Genomic DNA, 15435 nt, shown 5'->3' with positions numbered 1-15435 from the left:
GCGTGATGAACAAGGCGACTAGTGGATGGTCTAGGGAGAACAGAGGAAGAGCTGGCTAGGGAAATGTTTAAGGGAGGGTGGCGGGCATGGCTGGCACTAATTAGAGTAGGGAAACTGGTCGGGCAGAAAGCTGAGGGAGGAGAGTGTTGCTGGGGCGTGAGATGAGGGACAGCAGGGCGAGGAGCCAGGGAAGGAAGGTGGGTTGGATAGCGAGAGTGTGAAGGAAGAGGAGGTGAGGGCTGGGGCTGAGGCGGGGAAATGCGAGGTAGCTTTCTATTCATTTTTCCAAAGGGCACATTACTAGTTACTCGTCACATCAAAATGAGTAACTGGACATAAGTTCCGAAGTATCTGCCAGTCATCTCGCATGCTACACCTCACATCATTTCATGACATGATGCCCATTATGAAACGTACATACCCCTCCCTTTGGGGCATGTCAGTAGGCCCCACCCATCCAACGGGAAGAAGGTCCCAGTTTCTAGGTTCAAGAGTGATCTTGGGAAATAACAAAGAGCAGAAATGGGGCTGTAATACCAGTCTTTTTTGATTCCTTTTTGATACTATGTAGTGATGCCCCTCAGTTGGGAAAGATTGATCACAGGACTAGGATAGAGTTACGGGGTGGGGCCCTAGGACAACACATCTGAGGCAGGAATGGGCAAAGTGAGAGAAGTTGGTGGCTCCATCCATTTAATTTACTACATTTTTTTCTAAGGCCTGTTTTACATTATATCTCTGCAAGATTATGAGACCATCGGAGAGGAGATAAGATGTCCATTTTACCAAGGAAGATGCTCAAGCCAGAGAGGAGTATCTAGGAAGGCAGTAGGTGACATAAGATAGGTGTGACTAGAAAGTCAGCCACAAGTTGGAGAGAAGGAGGGAGCATAAAACGGCACAGAGGGTGACAGTCAGCATACCCCTCCCACATTTCTGGTAGGATTCTGTGGGGGTGCTTCATGGCAGAATTTTACACTCTTCTTTATCTATTCGTATATTGATGGATATCAAGGTGGACTCCAAATCTTGACTATCGTAAATAATGCTGCAATGAGCATATGAATTCACATGTCCCATCAATGTAGTGTTTTGGGTTTCTTTAGATAAATACCCAGAAGTGGGATAACTGGTTCCTTCTTTGTCTCTTGTTATAGCCTTTGTTTTAAAGTTTGTTGTGTCTGGTATAAGTATTGCTACTCCAGCTTTTTTTTGTTTGTTTCCATTCTCATGAAACATCTTTTTTCATTTCTTTACTTTCAATCTGTGTGTGTCTTTCAATCTACAGTGAGTCTTTTGTAGGCAACATATGTAAGGGTCTTGTTTTCTTATCCATTCAGCCACCCTATATATTTTTATTGGAGTATTTAATCTATTTTTATTTAAAATAATTGTTGCTATATATATATAGCTATTGCCATTTTATTACTCATAATTTCTCCTCCTCCTCCTCTTCCTCCTTCTTCTTCTAAGAAGTCTCTATAACATCTTCTATGATACAGGCTGAGTAATGTTGAAATCCTTAGGTTTTCTTGTCTGGGAAGCTCTTTCTCTGTCCTTTGATTTAAGTGATAGCTTTGCCGGGTAGAGTAATCTTCATTGTTGAATCTTGCTTTTCATCACTTTGACTATTTCCTTCGAATCCCTTCTGGCCTGCAAAGTTTCTGTGGAAAAATCAGCTGACATTCTTTTGGGAACTCCCTTATAGTTAACTAACTGCTTTTCTCTTGCTGTTTTTAAGACTCTATCTTTAACCTTTGGCATTTTAATTATGGTGTGACTTGGCGTGGTCCTCTTTGGGTTAATCTCGTTTGGGTCTCTCTGTGCTTCCTGGCCTTTTATGTCTATTTACCTTACCATGTTGGGGAGGTCATCGGTCATTTTTAATTCAGATAGGTTTTCAATTTCTTGCTCTCTCTGTTCTTCTGATGTCCCTAGGAGGCAAATGTTGGCATGATTGATGTTGTCCCAGAGGCCCCTTAAACTCTCCTCATTTTTTGGATTCTTTAATGTTATTGCTGTTCTGATTGGGTGTTTTCTGCTACCTTATCTTCTAAATCACTGATTCCATCCTCCATTTCATCTAATGTACTGTAAATTCCTCCTAAGGTATTTTTCATTTCAGTTATTACATTCTTCATTATTGAGTTTTTGTTTTTTTATGTTTTCTGCTGCCACTTTTATGTTTTCTCTTTGTGAAAGTACTCACCGAGATCCTCTACTCTTCTTTTAAGTTCATTGGGTATCCTTATAATCAGTGTCTTGAACTCTGCATCTGGTAGATTGCTCGTCTCCATTTTGTTGACTTCTTTGTTCTGTTTTGTTGTTGTTGTTCGGGACATGTTACTTTGTCTTCTTAGTTTGGTTGCCTACTTGTGTTTGTTTCCATGTGTCACGTAGGGCTGCTATATCTGCTAGTCTTAGTAGAGTGGCTTTATGTAGCAGGTGTGTGGTGGGGCTTAGTGGCACAGTCTTCCCTGGTCACTTGAGCCATATCTTCCAGATATGTCTGTTATGTGGTTTGTGTGTGCCCTCCTGTTGTAGATGAGCCTTGGTTGTTGTTTGCTCATCAATGAGATGGATTGACCCTCTGGTTGATTGGTTGTGATGCATGGCCATGACCAGAGGAGGAGCTGTTGTGCATGGCCTGACCTTACAGAGTAGGGTTAACTTTAACAAGGCTCTGGTGTCTGCCCTGTCTGCCCTTTGTGTGTGTCATTCTTAGATGAGATCCCGGGTGGTTCTCTGGCTCAGACCAGTGTCCTCCTGGGAGGGACCCTGCTGCATGTCAAGTTCATCTGCAGCCTGAGCCCTGCCTGGGCCACCTGGCATGAGCCACCAAGCAATCTCTGATGGCCGCTACCCACGTTGGACTTTGATGTGCTTGAGAGTTCAAGCTGCAAACTGAAGTCGGCTGCCTCTAGTGCTGGGTTTGGAGCTGCTTGGCAAAAGATACGGAACACACTGAGGTCAGATGTTGATTACTTGGGTTTTGTGGATTTTTGATTTTAGGGAAGTCCCCAGCATGTGCCAAGACAAGCCGTTTGTATGGAAAATCCACTGGAAGCAGCTTGGGCGGGCCCGCAATTGGGTGGGGTAGGGTCTCAGGGTATCACATGGGCAGGAGACTGGTGTTAGCTATGTTTATGGAGACTCAGATATGGCACCTGCCTGGGTCTGCAAGCAGAGTGAGGGAGGGCTCAAAGGAACCCTCCCTGCCAGCACTTCTGTCTGGGAGAAAGCTTCCCTTCCAGCCCTCTCCCTGAAGCCAGAACGCTCACTTCCTCACCATATGTCCCTGGTGCCTTTTGAGCTGATGCCCCAGCACTGGAACTCAGAGCGTGTGAGTTTGTCACTGAGTAAGTCTGTGTGGGCCCCTCTAGAGGGTAGTCTGTGCCTTCCTCAGCTCTCTGACCTATTCAGCCACAATCTTTGCTGGTTTTCACAGCCAGAGTTGGGGACTTATCACCGGCTCTGGTACCCTGGGCTCGGGAGGCTGCTGTGGGACTGGAACCCCTTGCTCTTCCCCTCCACATCTGAGATATTTCTCCTGTCAGGGTGTGGGACCAGCCTGTTTCACGCCTCCGCCCCTCCCCTCCTACCAGTCTTGAGGTGGCCTCTTCTGCATGTGTTCAGTGTAGGACTTCTGTTCTGTTAGACTTCAGGAGACTTGCAGTGATGGCTATTATGTAGTTCAGTTGTAATTTTGATGTGGTTGTTAGAGGAGGCAAACATAACATTGACTTACTCTACCATCTTGACAGGAAGCCACAAATTTTATCAACTTTTAAAAGATTGTTGTTGTATGATGTGAGTTAGCATCCAGATTCATATTTTTCCTCCATAGAAATATTTATATTCATTTTAAGGCCATCTGTGTTTTTTGTGAGTGCACACACGTGTGGCACCTTTGTATATGTGCAAGAGCCCATGTCTATGATTGGGCATTTGTGTGAAAACACTTGAACTATTAACTAAATTTTCTTTAATGGTTACAGTACAGGTCAGGTTTCCTATTGTTTCTTGAGTTAGTGTCTGTTATTTCTAGTTTTCTTGAGATGTTGTCAATTTTGTCTAAATTTTCAAAGATTTTTAAGGAATTTAAAAATCTGCTACAGCTTTAGCTGTAGTTATGTCAACCCTTTCTCATTGCTCACATGCCTTATTAGTGCTTCCTCTATTATTTTGTTAACATGTTTTTCCAGAAGTGTTAAAAAAATTGATAAACCTTTTCAAGAAAGTCATTTAGGGTGTGTGCTTCTTCTCGATTTTATATTTATCTTCTAGTTTATTGATTTCTACTTTTAAGATGATCTCTTTTCTTCTTTCCTCTCTTTTTCTCCAACTCCTTAGTAGGATGACTAACTCATTTTTAATCACCCTTTTGTAGTATGAGCATTTAGGTCATGGTTTTCCGGGGTGCGCTACCTGGGCTGGAACCTGTAACTTTTGATATATATACACACACATATCTATTTTAGAGTTATATTTTAATCAAGTACCAAAGATTTAAAATACTCAGGCAGTGCTGTGTGGCTTGGTCTCCCATGCACAGAAATCGGGTACCTGGGACAAGCTTCTGTCTTGTATGAGATCTCCCAGGAGGGCCTGGGCCCTGCGGGTCTCACTGTGGCACTTGGGTAACTAGGATGGGCAAGAACTCTCTGCAGATGGACTGGGGGCAGTAGTTGTCCAACTTGGGGTTGGCACCTGTTGTAAAACATGGGGGAGCTGACCTCCCTTACTCCCTTTCCCAGTCCTAGAGACAAGAGACACTTTCTGATTCGTCTCTCAGACACATGTCTCAGGGACTCAGAGCCTATGGATTTTCATTATACATGGATCTGGTGATGCCAGGGCTGGAGAGAGACAGAGGAAGTGGCCTGAGAAAGGCAAATGGGGTAGAGTCAGTCCCCACAGGGCAAGGCTGGGGCAATGGCACCTCGTCTTAGACAATAACCCAGGAGATGCCCTTGGAGGAGAGACCCAAAAGGGCCCCCGATGGACCCCATGTAGCCACTTCCCTCAGAGCTCACTGTCCCCATAATCCTCGAAGATGAAGAGGGCAGTTTTCTACACACTCCTTTTCCCCTGTCTGCTCCTGTGCATTCTTCAGACCCAGGTCCTGCTCTGTTCCCAGGCTTCTCTCTACTGGCACCTCCATCCCACCGAGCACATTCTATAGCCACCTCCTCACATCACAAATGCTTACACTCATGTGTCCCCCTCAGGGCCCACTTCAGAGATGCGGTCAGACTCCTGGTCCTCTCCAGGGTGGCCTGAGGACAGGATGAGAGCTCAGCCCTGGGAGAGGCCCTGTGTGCTGCTGACCAGTCCCCTGCCTGGGTGGGAGCATTGGAGGCTCTTCTCCTGGAGTCCCCAGTCCTGACTCTTTTCTGGATGAGGCCCCTTAGCAGGTCTGTGGGGCAGCCCCATCCCTGGGATGCTGAGGTGGGTCACATGCTCCTTGTGGACAGGTGCAGAAAGAGGGTATTGAACCCCTCATGATGACGAGTGGTGAGAGGAGAGAGGGTCAGCAGCACTGGCCAGACTAGTGCTGATCGTCCCATAGGCACCGGGTGTTGTATTTTAGGTGAGGGTGCCCCCTGAGTGTGCACTCTGTGCCCCCCTGTGCCCAGCTGTCCACATAGAGTCAGGAGGAGTGTGGGGGCAGCTTCCTTCTAGTTGGAGTTCAGGGCTGCATAGTCCCCAGTACTCCTGGGGAGGGAAGATCCAAAAGAAGAGCCCCTGGGACCCTAGGGAGGTTGAGGGGAGAACGAGGCCAGACACCACATGGCCAACCTGTGGACCCCTTTTTAGGGACATCTGGGTGTCCAGGAATTCCTGTGACTTAGTGGGGTGACAGTCCCTGGAGGCTGGGAATTACGACATTCCTGGCCCAGGAGGACAAAGCCTGCGGGGGCTGGTAGGGCATGGATGGTATGAAATGCCCCAGGATTTGGGGGTTCACCTCTAGCATGATTCATCCTGGGCTTGTGTTTCACATGAGCAAGTGTCTCTGTGTGCTTCTTTGTGGCACGATCGTGGAATCTCATGTGGAGAGAGATCTTGTCCTGCATATGCTCCTCTATCATTGAGCGTCAACCAGGAGATCCCCCTGCCTATAGAAGACTCATGACCCTGAGTCACACATTACCCTTCAGGAGGTTCCTCCAGGTAGGCTAGATGTGGGTGGACTTCTCTTGAGACTGTTTCTTTAGTCTGGGTTGGCCCTTGGCCCAAGGTCTCAACTTGAGACCCAGGCTCTCCAATATGGGTAGATTGCTTTGTGTCAAGTGTATTTTGTGTCGGTGTTACCACCTGCATGTGTGTCCTCTTGTCCATTCCCATTGTCCAGATCAGCGTCCAGGACGTCCCCCTGGAGGAGGGATAGAGCTGGGATTCCTGTGAACTTATCATGTGCTCCCAGCCCTCATGACCACTGTCTGTCTTCTGAGGAACTTGGTGTCACCTCCACGATGGAGCTGGGGCAACTGACAGCAACCAGAGGTGAAATGTGCCCTCAAACCAGCAATAATGACTGTAGTTCACATTTCTGAGCACTTATTGACTCATTGCAAGACTTCTAAGGACTTGCCACCATCATTGAGTATTCACAACAAAAGTATAAAAAAGTGCATCCTAACCAGCATTTTTAGATAAGTAGAAAATTGATTCAGAGTTTAATAACATAGAGAACAGGAAGGGGACCACTCATAGTTCACATCCAGCCTGTGGGGCTCACTTTCCCTGGAACTGATGGGGTTGGAGACCTCACAGTGATGACCCCAGGGTCCCCCTCCTGACGGGACCAAGGTGAGGGTGCTGTTGTCTGGGACAGCTGCATCCTCTCCCTGAGCCACAGATGCTGGGCACTGAGGAACCACTGGATGGTGATCCCACTGTCATCTGGGAGGCTGATCGGAAACAAGGCGTCCTTATGTCCCATGACTGTGGCATTGCTGGCTCAGATGGAGGGCTTTCCCACTGGCTCTGTGGAGAAACAGAAGAGGGGACTGACTGAGAGTGGGTCTGGTATCTGGGGGCTCACAGTCCACAGTGAGCTCTTTGAAGGTCACCAGGGGACGGCCCTGGCCTCTGCAGAAGGATGGGTGTCGTTCAGGTGACAACCTATACGAAGGGGGCTGTACCTCCTCTCTGACTGCAGACCACTGCAGGGGGACCTTGACCTGTCCTCCTGGACATCTCTCCTCTCCTGTATCACCACTGGGAACCCTTTCTCAGCCCTCGTGTCCAGCATCCTCATCATCAGGTGGAATTTTTTCTTGTGATTATTTTTCAGTCTATTCCTAGAAATCTCTTTGACTTCAAAAAAGATCAGGTTCTGCTCCTCATGTGAACTTCCGTGTATGTTGGGGAAGGCAGGCTTACCAGCCCTGTCCTTCTCTGGGGCCAAGGGAGCTTCACAGAAGGTGGGAAGGCATTTAGCTCCTGTTTTATAATTTATTAGGCACTAAAGACAGCCCAACTCCATCTCTAAGTCCTTGGACGTAGAGAGGTTCCATCGGAAGGATTTCACAATCTGAACAGGATTCTACTTTCTGGCCTGTGGAGTGAATTTTATCATGAAAGACATCTCCAGAGAGAGGTGGTTACAGTTGTAACAAATGACAGGGCCTGTGGGAAGGGAACAGAACTACTCGATATGGTGAAGGCTATACATGAAATCTCACCACTAACACAGAACCTTAACTAAGATCGTGAACAAGACATGGATGCTGCTTTTACCACTTATTCGACATAGTATGGAAATCCTGGCTGGGACAATTAGGCAAGAAGTTGAAATAAAAGGCATGCAAATTGGAAAGGGAGAAGAGAAGTAATCTTTTGTAGCAGACGGTCTAATCTTACATGTAGAAAATTCTCAAGATTACACTCACACACAAACAAATGTTAAAATTAATCAATTTAATGAAGCTGCAGGAAACACTCAATATCAGTACCATTTCTTTACAATAATGGTAAACATTCCAAAATAGACTTAAGAAAACAATTCCATTAACATTAGCATCAGAAAAAACAAAACACTTAAGAATCAACTTAACCACGAAGGTGTAAGATTCATACTCCGATAACTACCAAACTTTTTGAAAGAAGTTACAGAAGAAACAAATTAATGGAAAGACATCCATGTTCATATTGGAAGACTTAATATTGCAAGGATGTCACTATACCCCAAATGACTGACATATTTCATACAATCCTTATCAAAATCTCAATGACTTCTTTTTTTTTTTCTTCAGAAATAGAAAAATCTATCTTAGAATTCATGTGGGATCTCAAGAGACCAAATGATTGTAACAATTTTGAAAAAGGGAATGAACTTTGGAGTCTCACATTTCCTGATTTCAAAAGTTAACACAGAGCTAAAGGAACCAAAATAATGTGACAATGGCATAAAGAGAGACCTATAGCCCATGAAATACAATGGATATGCAGAAATAAAGCCTCGATTATGTGATCAAATGTTTGTGACAAAGTTGCCGAGACCATCCGATGGAGAAAGAACAGTCTGTTCAACAAATGGTGAGGAACAGCAATATCCACCAGCAAACGAATAAGTGGACCATTGCCTTACACCATGAACAGAAGTTACCTCCAAATGATCTAATCCTAGAGGTAAGACTTAAAACTGTAAAACTCTTAGAAGCTTCATGACATTGGATTTGGCAATGATTTCTTGAATATGACACTATGAACATGGGCGATAGAAAAAAACAGATAAATTGGATTTTGTCCAAATGAAAACTTCTGTTCATCCAAAGACACAATGAACAGAGTCGAAGGTGACCTACGAAATGAGGGAAAATAATTTGCAAATCACATATCGGGTGAGGGGTTACTATCCAGAATGTAAAAGAAACGCTTTTAACTCAAGAACAACAAAACAAAATAACCTGATGGAAAAACTGGCAAGCCCTCGTATAGACATTCCTGTAGAGAAGATATACAAATGGTCAATAAGCCCATGAGAAGATGCTCAACATCACTATCATTAGGGGAATGCAAATCGAAACTCTTGTAGTTGGAGTTGTTGCTTGCGACGCTGGATGTGGGTAGCTCCACTGTGCAGATAACCGAGAGAGAATATTGCCCTGTGTGGGACATTTGATTCCTCCAAAGGCGTCTCAATCAGAGTTGGCACCTCTTACCTCTCCGGCAACCTGAGTCCTACAAAGAATGAAGCCTGTGTGTATATCACAAGACATATGCAAGGGAAATGGAGGGGTGATGGAGGCACAATCCAGGGGCGATGGAGGCACAGTCCAGGGCTGCCAATCTTGTGTGTGTGAAGTAGAATTCTCACCACTGGACACCCAGAGGTCAGAGAGGAATCACTTACCGTATACACAGAACTGTCCAGTTACTTCTTCATTCTGCAAATTTTTCTTTATGGCCTGTAGGGTGTGGTATCCTGTGTCCTCCAAGGTGACCTTCTGGAAAAGCAGGGATCCATTGGAGTTTATTGTCTCTCGACCGCTGTGTGCAGGCCCCCGGATACTTTCTTGACTGTCTATTACATATGATGCAATTAGACGGTTGCTGTCCACACTTGCCCCTTTGAACCAGGCATAGCCTGGAATATCCACAGGCAGATTGTGGACAAGGAGAAGCACATCCTTCCCTTCAGCACCATTGGACGGCAATGATTCAAGAGTGGATTGGGCAATGGCGGGCGGGTTCCAGGAGGTTAAGAGTGAGACTAGGAGGGAAGAGAGCAATTGATCAATATTTGGATCCATGCGTTGGGATGGAAAGATGAGACCCTGGTGAATGAGCAGGTCTCCTCATCTTTCAGCCTTGGCATGAACGTGAGTGCGTGTGTGCGTGTGTGTGTTTGTGAGGGCGTGTGTGTCTCCTATGGTCAAGGTCAGCAGCATGGCCACCATTACTTCAGCACCTCCGAACTTGGCATTTTCTGTTTCAAATACTCTTCCTCAGGTGTCTGCCCAGCTCACCCACTTACTGCTCTCAGACCCCTGTTGAGTACTAGGAGTGTCCTAGGAAGAGGCCTTCCATGACCATGTCTTCTATAGTCCCTCCACCTTCACTTTCTGACATTTCCCTGCACTTTTCCTTTCATGACATGTGAGACTTGACACTATATTCTAGACCTTTCCTTGTGTGTCTCTTCCCCATGGAACAGGAGCTCAGTGAGAACAGGGGCTCGTCTGATCTCGTTGCACCCCCAGTGCCTGCAACAGGCTGCAAACACCTGTGGGTGAACGAGTGTTCCCAGGGCCCTCCACCTCCTGGTGTGTCTCTGCCCCTTTCTGGAGCTGGTGGTAAGGACCATGTCTAGAGCCCCTGGTTTAGCTTTCCTGGTACCGCCCCGACATAAATTGTTCTCATTACCATCGGTTTTCAGCAATTACTGCTCGGTGATGAATAACTTGTCCAACTTACCCTAAGTGAGGTTTTCCTGCTCCTCAGCACTTCTAGATTATGAGATTTTCGTGTTCCTGAGGCCCCTCCCCCACCCTCCTCTGTCCTTTGTCCTCTCCCCCAAGTCCAAACGAAGCCCTCTGTCCTCTCTCAGAGACTTATCCTCCCCAGGAGACCCCAGCCAGTCTCTGTCTCCCAGTCTCCTGTCCACCCCCAGGGAACTGACCCCCCTCACCTGCCAGCAGGATGCCCATCCAGGGGACACACCATCTGGGGGCAGAAGCTGAGGAGGGCTCCATGGTGACTGCTGTCTGCTCTGTCTGTCCCTGTGGGAGAACAGTTGGGCTCCAGAAACGCTCACAGGCACCTCTGTTTCAAGGCGCCTGATCTGCTGTTCCTCTTCTGCTGCCCTGAGCCTCCTCCCAGGCAGGAGCATGTCCCTGGTCACGTGTGCGGGGGAGGGGTCTATGGCCACAACCTGCCTCTCCTGCCCCTCCTTCCCGTTTAGCTTCTGTCTACATTTCTGTTTCCTGAAACTGCTGAGGCTTCTGCCTTCTTCTGCTGTGACTCCTCACCCTACACACACACACACACACACACACACACACACACACACATTGACACAACTCACAGACACACACACTGTCTGGATGAGCACAAGACTGAGGCTTGCAGTGGGTGCACAGCAGCCCCCCCGCTGCCCTTCCTCATCTTTCCTTGCTGTCACCTTTAGAGCAGGAGCCCTGGGGGCCACATCGGAACTCTTGTCCAAAGGATGTCACCTTTGCTGTCCATGAAAATCACCTGTGGAACTTTATAAAGATATCGTGCCCAGGTGATACCTTAAATGCTGCTTCAGCAGCTGCCCAACTAATGCCGGTGCCTGGCCAGGCTGAGACACAGGATGTGGGGTGTGACAGGCCATCCCCTCTCCCGTGCACAGGGAGAGTCTGCAGATTCTGTTAATAAAGAGATTCTGACTCAAGATGTGCAGTGGACTCAACAGTCCACATCTAACAAGCTGTCAGGGGAGGCTGATCATACTGGCCTGGGAGCACACTTTCTGTGACAAGGCTGATGGGGACCCCTGTCCTCTGAGAGGATGACCCTCCCATCCAGCTCGCCGTTGGCCTGTGCTGTGTCCTGGCCTTGAGTTTGTCAGCACCACACAGAGATCCAAGAGGTCCCCACACCTGAAGGATTATTTCTGTTTGTGACACAGAAACTCAGCTGGGCACCGGGGTCTCCCCCTGTTCTCAAATGCTCTGGGAAGGCTGCATTTCCTCCCGGCAAGAAGGTCACAGAGATGACTCTGAGGGTGAGAAAGGGGCAAGCTGGGTGGTGACTGATGAGGGGACCCACCTTCCATCTCCAGTGTCACCAGGCTGGCCTCTGATTCCTGGGACAGAGACCCAGAACCAGGTGTCTCTGAAGGAGCTACAGTTCCTGGATGTGAAGGGGAGGTGACCCGTGTGTTCTGGGAAGAGAGGATGCTGGTGGGAGGTCGAGTGGCTGTGGGCTCCCTGGTTCTCGTGGGTCCGCTTTAGAGAGACCCTCTCTCTGTGTCTGTTGGCAGAGCTCTGTCTCAAAGCCTGTCCATGTGCCCCCTGACCATCGGGGCTGCCTCTGTCCTCTGTCTGGGGGACATTCCTGGGGTCACCCAGCCTTCTCCATAGGTGGTGACAGACAGGAAGTGGGGAGCAGCACAAGGAACCAGACAGAGCAGGTGCTCCTAGGTCCATATAAGGAACATGAGGACAGAGCAGACATGTGGGAGGGGCCTAAAGGTCTGTGGGATGGAAATCAGGCTCTTTCTCCACCTTCTTTGCCAAAGCCAGGTTCCTGTGTTAATTTCCTGTGCCTTGTCTGTGTGTCTCAATAGTGCTCCCCTGGAGGGCATGAGGAGACCTGTGGCCAGTGTCAGGGCTGCACCAGGGATGCTGACCAAGGCCAGGAGAGTGGGAGCTGACCCTGAGCCCTGGCCAGAGGTGGGCTCTGAAGTCCAGGCTGAGGAGCCAGTCAGCCAGGTCCTGGTCACTGCAGGTCCCAGGCCACCTGACTCCATCCAAGTCAGTGTGAACCCAGGGAGAAGATGAGTGTTGTCCAGAGGATTACGGGGCCAGTGTCAGGAGAACTGTCCCCCCAGGGGGATGTGCTGTTTTAGGAGGAGCTCTCTGTCCCTGAGTTTTCAGAGGAAGGACCTGCTGAGGGGTCTTGAGTCTTTCAGGATTGGTAACTGGCCTGGGTGGCTGGTCCACACATCGCCCTATGCTTCCCCCATCATACTCCAGAGCACCCATGTCATCTGTGTCCCTGTCTGTCATCTGCTCTAAGCCTCCCCACAGGGCCCAGGAGCTGGAGCATCTGCACGTGGAGACTCAGCCAGGGGACCCCATGGATTTCTCCGTTAGGGGAGGGGAGGCCCTGTGGGACCCTCAGTGCCTCTGAGATGGAAGCAACCCAGATCCTGTATTCCCCTGTCCCATCCTGCACAGAAAGCTCCCCTTGTCCCAGAATAGCACGGGCTGGTGAGAGGCCATCAGGGACCATTGGGAGGTGTCCCCATGGACCTGGGGACCGGGAGTTGCCCCCTGCCTTCCTTTGATATCAGGGGGGGGCCCCCTTGGTGCCGAGTGGTGAGTGCACCTGAGGTGAAGGCTCTAGGGATTGTGCCAGGTCAGGTCTCCGTGGGAAGAGGAAGGACACAGGCTGCCACCCAGGGTCTCCCCTTCTCCCCGGGAGAGGAGACGTCCCTCCCAAGGTCAGACGGGGAGACTGTGGTATTCGGGGAGCGAATGGAGGTCCAACTCTCATGATTAGGGGCTCCCTGTCCCCCTCCTGACTCTATCAGGGGTAACGGCCCATCCCTGGGACAGCCGAGTCCTCTCGTTGGCCTCCTCCCACACTGACACCAGGGTCCTCGTGTCTGTAAGGAGCATGGTCTGACCCCACGTGTCACAGGGGCAGGAGACCTGCTTCCATGGTGTGGTTTCCTCAAATGTCAATACATGTTTACTGAGTGTTCATGACGGTTCCGGCCCCGGACTGGGCCCTAAAACCTGTACAGAGCACAGGACACACGTGGGGTCTGCACTCACGGAATTTACTGGCAACAGAGACAGGCGCTCAGAGAAATCAGGGCTCTAAATAGTTAATCATCATCGAGAGGGAGGCCAGCCGCCCCCTGGTGGACCAGGAGGGAAGTGTAGCTGGAAAGTGCGAAGTATTTTTTCTAATATGAATTTTCTTCAATCACAGTTAACATTCAATAAATATTCTATTAGCTTCAGGAGATGAGAGGGTCACACCAAACCCTTCTCCTGCGGGGAGGAAACAGCACATTGTCCCAGAAGTGGTGGCAATATGTGAGGCTGGGGAGCAGAGGGGGTCCTCAGCGCCCCCCCCTCCCGCCCTGGGTACAATCGGCCGTCCTATGTGATGTGGTAACAGTGTGGGCTAAGGACGTCAAACTCATATGCCTAAGCCTGATTCTTGTCTGTCCAACCCGTAGTAGGTCAAGGTCACCTGTCAGCATCTGTCGGTCACTCCTGCCACCTGACGTGCTTCCCCTCGTGGACAGGAAATGTTGGGATTTCAGAAACTCCGAGTCTCTCTTCTGTGTGTCTCTAACGTGCAGTTCACGGTGGAAGTAACAGAATTATTCAGGATCGATGGCCTCTTCATGTTCCGATTGGACCCTTACACTCGTTTTTGGATTATTGTCACCCTTTGAGAGTCGAAGTCTTGAGGGATGCATTCCTCCTCCTGGACAGTGCGGAGGAATACTGTCGGGAACAGCTGTTCCTAACAGAGGTTTCAGTTTCAGAGCAAAGGTGAGAGGACGGTGCAGAGATTTCCCGTGTCCCCCGCCCCACGCGGTCAGTCTCCCGGCTTGTGCACGTTCCCGCCAGAGGGAAACGTTCGTTCCGATCGATGAGCCTCCCGGACACGTCACCGTCACCACCTCCACAGTTTGATTAGGATTCCCTTCGGCATATGCGGGACGAGACGAGGCAGAAGAGGAGCAAGCGGGCTCCTGCAGGGCGAGTGGGCATGGCCTGTGCAGACCGTGCGAGCCACAGACGGTTTCATCAGGACAGAGACCCTGTCACCAGGTCTTCATGGTCTCAGGGGCTCAGACGCACCTGTCAGGTGGGGAGCAGGCATCAGCCAGGGTTCAGGTTAGTGCACCAGCCACTGACTCCCGGGCTGAGATGGATGCGACCTCCCCTTGCAGGGCAGTCGGTGCAGGGCTCGGTCCCTTCAGGACTCCAGGTCCCCTGTGTCCTCTTGAGCATATGGCGTTGAGTCCCGGGGGTGAGACCTGCCTCCAGCCATGTCACCTAATGGGCTGTCTGACAACGGATGGCTTTCAGAAGAGATGAACAAAGCTGAGAGGCAGTGGTAGCGGTAATGTCATACTTGATCCTGCATTCCTAGAATTTTGATCTTAATTTCTCAAGTTTAGGTGTCTCTATCCTGAGGCAAGAGGATAGGATGGAGCAAACCTCGCTCTGCCCCCGACTGCTGTGGGAGCTGCAGCAAGGCCCAGCCTCTCTGGGGGTCTTAGTCAACTTTGTCCCTCAGTGGGGTCCAGGGAGGTCACCAAGGATGGTCTCAGAAGAGACCCACAGGGCAGCCTGGACAGAGGCCTGGCTCAGGCTGAGAGGACCTCAGATGCCTCCTGGGTGCTTTAAAAAGTACCATCTGTTATTTTTGAGATCACACAAGAAGGCTTGTTTGTCATAAATTCCTGCAATATAAACACGTGCGAATAATGCATCAGGTCCGAAGGCCTCGCCGGCCCACTGCAGCAGCGGGCGTTGCCACGGGAGGGGCTGGGCGCAGCTTTCAGTCCGTTTCCCACGTCGCCTCACTCCTAGTTTTAGTGGCCAGGGCATCAGCGCATTACGGTCTTTTTCAGTGCATTCTCTCGTAGGGCAGCGTGTGTGGCGGGCTCTCTGTTTGTGTCCTCGAGAAAGGACGGGTGTGACCCAGCACAGAGACAGAAGGTGCACAGCGGGGCGC

General features: G+C 49.4%; 1 pseudogene; it reads right to left on the bottom strand.

Moving 5' to 3' along the window:
* Positions 1-6649: 6649 nt before the first annotated feature.
* Positions 6650-10777, bottom strand: LOC120599745 (carcinoembryonic antigen-related cell adhesion molecule 8-like; annotated as a pseudogene).
* Positions 10778-15435: the final 4658 nt, after the last annotated feature.

Source organism: Pteropus medius, unplaced genomic scaffold (assembly GCF_902729225.1).
Source record: "Pteropus medius unplaced genomic scaffold, Ma_sr-lr_union100, whole genome shotgun sequence".
Classification (NCBI taxonomy): Eukaryota; Metazoa; Chordata; class Mammalia; order Chiroptera; family Pteropodidae; genus Pteropus; species Pteropus medius.
The sequence above is the reverse complement of the archived record's forward strand: the minus strand, read 5'-3'. Positions and strand labels throughout refer to the sequence as shown.